The sequence below is a fragment of the Pteronotus mesoamericanus genome, unplaced genomic scaffold (assembly GCF_021234165.1).
Source record: "Pteronotus mesoamericanus isolate MK-2021 breed Mesoamerican mustached bat unplaced genomic scaffold, CSHL_Meso_final contig_311, whole genome shotgun sequence".
Taxonomy (NCBI): Eukaryota; Metazoa; Chordata; class Mammalia; order Chiroptera; family Mormoopidae; genus Pteronotus; species Pteronotus mesoamericanus.
The window spans coordinates 1,548,967-1,557,931 of record NW_026555132.1 but is presented as its reverse complement, the minus strand read 5'-3'; positions in this window follow the sequence as shown (position 1 = coordinate 1,557,931).

Below are 8,965 nucleotides of genomic sequence, written 5' to 3'. Positions count from 1 at the left end.
ACCACGGACAACCCGTGGAGCGTTCTGGCGGTTGTGGTTCATTGGGGTCGAGGCTCTTTCCATCGGCTGAGACCCCCTGGGTGGACGTTAGGTCTCTCTAGAGGACTGGATTCTGTACCAGTCCCAGGAGCCCGCGGCAGACAGGCGTTGGGCTGTCACTTTCCCTTCTTCGGACCTTGATTTCCCCTTCTGAGTGAGAAGCTGGTTTATTATTTTTTAAATTTATTTATTTTTATTGTTGACTCTATTACAGATGTCCCCCATTTTTCCCAACTTAGCCCTACTAAAACCAGCCCCTTTACCACATTGTTGTCTGTGTCCATGGGCATATGCATATATGTTCTTTGGCTAATTTCTTCCAGCACCTCCCCCCCCCCAACACCCTCCCTTATGAGCTCTGTCCATCTGTCCCATGTATCCATGCCCCTGCTTTTATTTTATTTTGTTCGTCAGTGGTTCTTTAAAGTCCCTCCAAATTTTTGGTGCATTTGAGAGACAGAGAAACTTTCTACCCTCCCTCATGCATCAATCATCCACATCAGGCAGGAGCCTCACCTCTTTACTCTTTATAGAAAAAAAACAGAACACTCCAGTACCCCTCCGTGTGGTCCTGAGCCTCCTGCATGCAGGTATCTAACCTCAAATATTGTAAAGGCTCCCTTCTGTCTCCCATTTCTGCCTGTGTTTCCTGGGGTGGGAAGGTGTCAGCTTTGCACAGGAGCTTCCAGCTCCGCCACCAGATGAAGACGTACAGTGGCTGTGGGGAACTTCTTGGAGAAGAAACAGGAACGGCTCAGAAGTGGCTTACGTGCTCCAGCTGGGCAGCCCCTTCATCCAGCAGAGATAAGAGCTGGGAGACAGTGCCCCGCTTCCTCTCCTCTTCAGTGGGTCTGTGGGAACTAGGCTGGGCCCAACTGGACTACTCCATCTCTTTTGCCATTGTGATTGGTTTAACATAGAAAAGTGATCCAAATCTGGCCAACCTGATTTTCTTTGGAATTGTTCTACCAGAGCTGTGGAGAGAAACTTGTTTTTCTTTCCCAACTGGAATTGCTTAGCTGGAAGATTGTCGGGGACAGCCTTCAGCTCTTTTGAAATCTTACAGAGGGAAGACCCTGTAAGAATTCAGCTTGCCATCCCTTCTGCATTAGGTCCGGCCATGTGGGCATGTATGTTCTTCTCAACAGTACATAAACAAAGTGATGTGCATCTCTTCCTGGTCTTGACATTAGAATTTGAGCATGCCTTTTCCTTCTCTTGGAGGCAGGACATACAACCAATAACAATAGTGGAAACAAAAGATGTAAGAAATTTACCAAGACTCATTTTATGCTGGGTCACAAAAAAAGCTATAACAAATTTCAAAGGATTGAAATAATTTTGAATACTTTCTCTGAACTCAGTGGAGTTAAGCTGCTTGGAAATTAAGTAATACACTTCTTTAAACTGAGATATACTTGACATATTTCATTATATTTGGTTAAGGTGTACAACATGTTGATTGACTAACGAAAACTGTGCAATTCCTACACTGAACACTACAAAATGTAATAGTGAAAAGTTATTTTGTGCTCACTATTAAAGCACAAAATAATGGAAGACTATGCCATGTTCATAATGGGAAGACTCAGAATTGTTAAGCTGCCAACTGTTGCCCAATGCAATCCCAAACAAAATGTCTGCAGACTATTTGTGGAAATTGACATGGCAATTCAAAAGTTATACAGAAATGCAAAGGACCAAGAATAGCAAAGGCATTCTTGAAGAAGAAAGTTGGAGGACTTACACTACCCGATATCAAGGCCTATAAAATATAGTATTTAACTACAAAGCTATAGTAAGTGAGAAAGTATGGTTTCGGCACAAGGAGAAACAAATAGACCAATGAAAAGAGACCTACGTATATAGTCATTTGGTTCATAATAGAGGTGACATTAATGAGAGAAGGACTTTTTGATAAATGGAGCTGGGACAATGGATATCCATTGTAAGACAAATTAATCTTAACCTCTACCACACACAAAATGAGTGGCATTCATTGTAATCTAATGCCTCTAAATGTGAAAGGCAAAGCAACAAAGCTTTTAAGAGAAAACAGGAGAAAAACCTTTATGATCTTATACTAGGTCAATATTTGTTAAAAAGAACACAAAAATCTCTAGGAATAAAGGGAAAAACTGATAAATAGACAACTTCAAAATTAAGAACTTCCACTTATCGAAAGATGCCATCAAGAGAATAAAAAGGAGCACTCACCTCTGTGGGTCGGTCAGGCATTGTCCTGCAAAGCAAAAGGTCACCAGTTCAATTCCCCATGAGGGCACATGCCTGGGTTGTAGGCCAGGTCCCCAGCTGGGGATTGGGGCATGTGCCAGAGGTGACTGATGGATGTTTCTCTCTCACATCGATGTTTTTCTCCCTCTCTTTCTCCCTCCCTTCCCCTCTCTCTAAAAATAAATAAAATCTTAAAAATAAAAGTTAAAAACCAAGCCAATAGGCTGCTGAATAAAATGTCTATCTTCCTACCTTACAAATACATGTTTAAAAGGATGAACCCGGAAGCCAGGAACTTTAGAATTCTCAGACTATGAGAGAGTCCATGCCTGAACCTGGTAATACTGGGAGACATGGCCCCAGCCTCTGCTTAGGGCTCACCCCCAGTTTCTTCCCTCCTCTGACACCATCCTGCACTGTGAGAGGCCATGCATGCCTGCATGGGGACACTACAGCCAGAAAGCTCAACCCACAAACGGCTGCTCTTTGGCTGCCACCCAGGCCCAAGGGTGCACACACCAGCAATGCCATTGACCCTTGGAGAATGGGCCTAGGGACGAAGCCTGTGCAGCCCAAGACATTGACTGGGCTATTTAGGTGATGAACTCTGGTTCTCAGATACCTAGCATAGTCTAGAAACGGGAGACTCAGTCCTCAATGTCCAAACATCTCGCCTGTGGGGAAGGTCACAGCTAGGTCAGGGCCAGACTGGGAGCCTCTAAAGCCAGGGCCTTTCTCACATGAGCCCAAGGGTCATGCTCCTAAGAAACAACTTTCAGAATCCTCATCTCCCCTCTCCTCTCATTCTGCTCTTTGTGTCCTATACTTGGACACCAAAACAACCCCAATTTGTCTTTCCCTCATGGTCTCTGACATCACCATGATCACTTCAGGCCTCCCAGCTCTTCTTGCTGTAGCCCCTTTACCTCTCCAGTCTTTGTGGACATTATGACCAAATTAATCTTTTCAAAACACAGTAGTCATCACATCTATCCATACATCAAAATGGCCACGGTTACAGAAGCAGAGTCCTCAATTTCAAATTCACTGCCTTCCGTTGAATCTTCTTCCCACTGTGTTCTCCTGCCACACTGACCACACTCTTTCATCCAAAGTCTTAGAATTGCCCTGCTCATCATCAAAGTCAAATGAAAGCCTAGGGGATGTAGTTTTGAAAGTGTATTAACCCTTTCCAAACTGATAAACCATGTCCCAGATGGATCATGTGGTCCCTAGTAATTAAAACCTTTAATTAGCCAGCAATTTCTATCTCACAATCGTGCAGAATAAAATACAACTTACTCCTTCTTTAGCTTGAGGTTTTGATTGCTCTTTAGCACTTTGGAGGTGGAACTGCCTCACCCTTCAACAGAGCCGTTGAGCCCCTCCCTGAGGAAGAGTGCCCGCTCCAGGGAGCTGTCCAGGTCAAAGGGCTTGGCGGCTCAGTTCTGTATTTCAGCTTCTCACATAAGGCCTGTCCATGATGGGTACAACTTTTTGAAGAAAAAGAAAAGGTTCTATTTGTGAACAGTGAAGAGATTTTTAAAAATATAATCAGGGAGTTAAACAGTAAAATGAAAAGCTCTCACACAAAGAAAAAGTTTAATTGAAAATGCTTCTTCTGACCTGACTGGTATGGCTCAGTGGGTTGGGTGTCATCCTGCAAACCTAAAGGTTCACCAGTTCAATTCCTGGTCAGGGCACATTCCTGGGTTGGGGGCCGGGTCTCAGGTAGGGGGCGTGAGAAAGGTAATCGGTCATGCTTCTCTCTCTCCCTTCCCCTCTCTCTAAACATAAATAAAATCTTTAAAAAAAAAAACCAGAAAAGAAAGAAAATGCTCCTTCTGCCTTTCTCTGACAGACTGGTTTCAGCAGGCTCTTCTTGCGCATGATGCTGTACAAACGTTTATGGACAATGTAGGTCTTTTTCTTGTGAGGTTTCTCCATCAGCCTTCCCATTCCAATTTATACATTCCAGTGCTGCTCTTTCTTCCACAGAAGTGGATTTGGGTCTGAGTTGAAAAACCAGTTTTCCCTCCTGTGTTTCTTTCTCCTGTGAGCCTGCCTCCTTTACTACTCACCAAGAAAACCTCGCTTTGACACCAAGAGTTGGGGGATTTTCCCCACCATCAATCCTTTGTGACACCAGCTGGGTATCCTTCCGTTCAACTCAATCCTGCCTGAGTTACAATCCTTCCCAACACTTTTGTCATTAATTCCTTCAATCAAGTTTGCTTTTCTTTCGATACCTGAGTAGCTTCTGTCTTCCTGAACAGACGCAACTCAAACACTGTAGTCTTTAGGAACTTAATGCAAGTCAAGGAATGGATGATAATTTGAAGACAAAATAATTCTTAGAGGTTTGGCACCATTCATACACCCCCATCTTTGGTTTCCTCAGTTGTAAAGGGAAGTTATTAATACCTAATTAAATTGTTCTGTGGAATAAGCGAGATGATGTAGGGAAAAAACCTGGGATACAGCCCATGCCTAATCCATCTCTAAGTCTATTTTCCATCCAGTTTAAGTCCCCATTCCTTTTATTGTTCCCAAGAGACAGCAGCTTGAATGTTCACTCACAAACCAAATTTTTGTGAAAATCCACATGGAGGAACTAGAAGGAAGCCAAGCCAATTAAACTGCTTAGTTATTCATCACCTGGTCTTCATTGGTCCCAGTGCCTAATTTCCTTTCACTTCCCCACAATAGAATTTTTGAAGACCCATAGTTGAGTGTTATTTTTATGACTGGATGGATTAAAACATTAGCTTCTTTCTTATGCTCCAATCTAGTTCTTATTCCTGTAGATAAGCAGGACTTTCAATGGTGCGGAAACAGCAGACCTTGGGTAGGTCCATACATAAGTTATGATGTTTGCTTGTTACCAATACCTCCTGTGACGTCAGCAGCAGCGTCGGCTAACGGCTGTTGGAGATGCCACTGTCTTGGCCTGCAGTGTGGATGTAAATAGATTCCTGTTGCTGGTTCGACGAAGCAAACTGGATTTCTTACAGGTAAAGTAAATCCTGTCCATCTGCTCTTTGGCTTTGAGTGTGGAAAGTGTCTTCCCACCAAGGTAAGCAAAAATGTCATGTTCCTCCTTGTGGGTTCTCTGTGGGGGGGCTGTACTCTCATGATTGTCAGTCAACTCATGATCTTGGCATAAGGTAGGGTTGGCTGATTTTTGGCATATTGAGAAGCAGGGATAATTACATCTTCCTTTTCCTATGAGTTAGGCTCTTTGTTATCTGGAATGGTGCTTTTTTTTTTAATAATGCATTTTTGTGTTAAAATGTTTCATTAAGAGTATATACTGAATACATTGTGTGAGTTGTTCATTTAAAAATGAGAAGCCATGAGCCGCTAAAGTAAAAAAATAATACTAGATACAACAACCTCTTTTTTTTTCTTTTTTTTTTTTTTAAATTCAGGCCGTAGGCCAGTATTTTGCAGTTCCTCCCTCCACCTCTATACGCAGGACTTTCCACCGCCTGTAGCTGTAAAGACTGGAAGGTCCCAATTGCTGTGGGGAAGGAGGGGGCATTCCCAGGTCTCCAGAGTCCTGTCAAACCTAATCAAAATGGTTTTAGCAAAACAAAAAAGAGTGTGTTGGAGGACAACTTTTTGCCTGAATCCAAGGGTTTAAGCAACATCCTCAGGACTTGGTCACGCTGTCTCCTTCCCTCGGATGGCTATGCGCACAGGTAGCCCCCATTATGGCTGCCAGAAGCTCCAGGCACAGAGCCTGGCTCTCCACAGGCATGGGTGGGGCTCGGCCTTAACCGCACAGACAGAGGAAGGGTCTTTGCTCTGCTTCTCTAGAAGTGGTAACTGGGACAATGGTTTAGGACATATGATTGAAGACACTCCCTTCAGGAAAAGCCTTTAGGAGAGGAAAGGAGGCAAGAATGTGGTCTCAGGTCAAATATGACCTGGTCTGATCCACAGGATATGACCCTACAAGCAAGGAGGCCTGATCATTAACACTCTATATCATTTAGTCATTGGCTATGGTCACCCGAGGGGTAGGAATTACTCCACAGGGAAAATAGATCTTCCAGCTCCAAGCAACCCCCTGGGAAGGGGCAGCTGTTAGCCCCCTGCAGCCCATGGGCCCCACAGCACCCAATACCTTACAGTTAGTGGGACTCTTCCTGTGTGCCCCATGGGCGCAGCCCTGCTTTGGGAATGAGGGCTTCCAGACTCACAGGATCTAGAATTGACAGAAAAAAAGCACAAATCCCCCACAGTAGGACAGTGGAAAAGGCCACTCCTATCTTCACTACTAGGTTCTGATATCAGTGTAGTCTACCTTTTGGGAACGCCACATATCAATGGCCATTTGTTTAAGGAGTATACCACATCTCAAAGAAAAGTGTCCCATCTTCATATGGTGCTATGTCCAGATTGACTTCTCACTTGCATTTTTTAAATCCTCACCCAAGGATATGTTTACTGATTTTAGAGAAAGAGAGAGAGAGAGAGAGAGAGAGAGAGATCAGTTGCCTCCCATATGTGAACCCACAACCTAGGTATGTTTCTCTCTCTCTCTCCCCCTTCCTCTCTCTAAAATCAATAAACATATCATATCCTTGGGCAAGGGGTGGGGGAGAGAGAGAGAGAGAGAGAGAGAGAACACGATATCTTTCCCTCTGCCATGTGAGGACACAACAAGAAGGCAGCCATCTGCAAACCAAGAAGAGAGACCTCACCAGACATCTGCCACCACCTTGATCTCAGACCTTTATCCTCTAGAACTGTGAGAAAGAAATGTTTCTTCTTTAAGCACCCAGGTGATGGTATTTTGTTATAGCAGCCTGATCTAAGACATGGGGGTACAAAATGCTGGCCCCTGCCTTAGAGGCAGCAAATTTGCAATATGGTTTGTGTTTTAGAGCAGCTCTTCCGTGTATTAGGCCAGGACACTGTTTGTCTCTGTCCCATTCCCTATTGTCTTAGTCCCTTTGGGCTGCTCTAACAGAATGCAGTAGATAGGGTGGCTCATAAACAACAGAACTTTTTCCCCGGGAGGCTGGAAGTCCAAGGTCAAGGCATTGGCAGATTCAGTGTCTGGTGAAGGTCTGATTCCTGGATCATAGGTGGCTGTTTTCTCCTTATGTCCTCACAGGGTGGAAGAGGCAAGAGACCTCTCTGGGGTCTTTTATAAGGACATAGATTCCATTCACCAGGGCTCCAACCCTCATGACCTAATCACTTCTCAAATGTTCTACCTTTAATTACTCTTACATTGGGGGTTAGGTTTCAGCATACAAATTTTGAGGGACACAACACCCTGACCCCATAGCACTGGCCTCCTTCACTCACTCAGTGACTCCTGCCACCCAGAACCCTGTATCAAGACATACTATGTTTCTGGGAGTCCAACCTGAGAAACTCATCATCAGGAAAAGTCCTGGGACGCAGACACAGAGGACAGGATTCTGGAATTGGGTCACTCACCAGCCAGCTGACAATGAATATCCCAACATCACTCTAAGTGGAGTGGTGATTAAACACATAATTTTTAAATTTTGTTTTAATTTCTCAATTACATTTGACATGCAATATTATATTAGTTTCAAGTGTGCAGCATAGCGATCAGACATTTATATAGCCTACACAGTAATCATCCTCGTAAGTCTAGTACCCATCTGACACCACACAAAACTGTCATAATTTAGCAGAGCATTGACTAAAACTTTTACTTGTGGTGAATTGAGACAAGAAACGCCATAGAGAAGGCACTCCCTCATGCCCTACTGCTGGTTTTTAGAGGTGCGGGAGAAATAGTAACTAAGGGGTAGTAGACTTGTTTGATGTTATGGAATATCATTGATTCTCGGAAGAGAGAAAATGACTGTTTCAGAGCAATCAAACCCAATTAGAGCTAAGTGGAAGAGTCCCAGGCCTCCTGCATGATGTGTAGACCCCTTTCTCCTGCAGCTGGGGTTCACAGGGATGAAGACCAGGCACAAGACTTGTTCTAAGAGCTGTGAGCCTTCAGAGATAAGCCTTCACTATCCTGAGCTCCTGCCAAGAGGCGGAGGAGCAAGCTCTTAAACCTTCCGGAGCCTCATTGCTTCGTTGAGAGGTTCTGAGAGGGACACCCTTCATTGCTTTAAAAGGACATTTGTGTACTGAACAAGATCCTTTCGGTTTTCCTCAGGTTTTGACACAGGGTTGTACTGACACAGAAATATGTAGATAATTTAATACAGCTTCTCTAAAGATAGCATGTCTTCTTTCTCTGGGTGCTTTGAGATTTTTCTCTTTGTGTTCAATTTTCAGTAGTTGGATTTTTGTAGTGTTTCAGATATGGGATTATTTTATTGTAAAAGCTATTTAAAATTTGTTTCCCCCAGCACAAATAGGGCTTCTGGTTGGTCCAGGCCCTATTCCTCAGCCTCTGCCCAGAATTAACAAATGCCCCTAAGAAAGAAATAGTCACTGATACTAACTGATGTCTGAGAGAGCCCCCTCTGGAATCGGTCCATCTCATGATTCTTGCTTCCACAGCAGTCCGATGTATTCTGGGATATAACGTGTCTAATTTATTTGATTTTTCTAGATGTTATGGCAGGACCTTTGACCTATTGTAATCTATTTTATCCTAACTAGAAGGGCATGTCTGAAGTTCCTCTTTTTATTTCTGTTTGAGGGAAATTATGAACGAGAGAATAAAATTGAACCA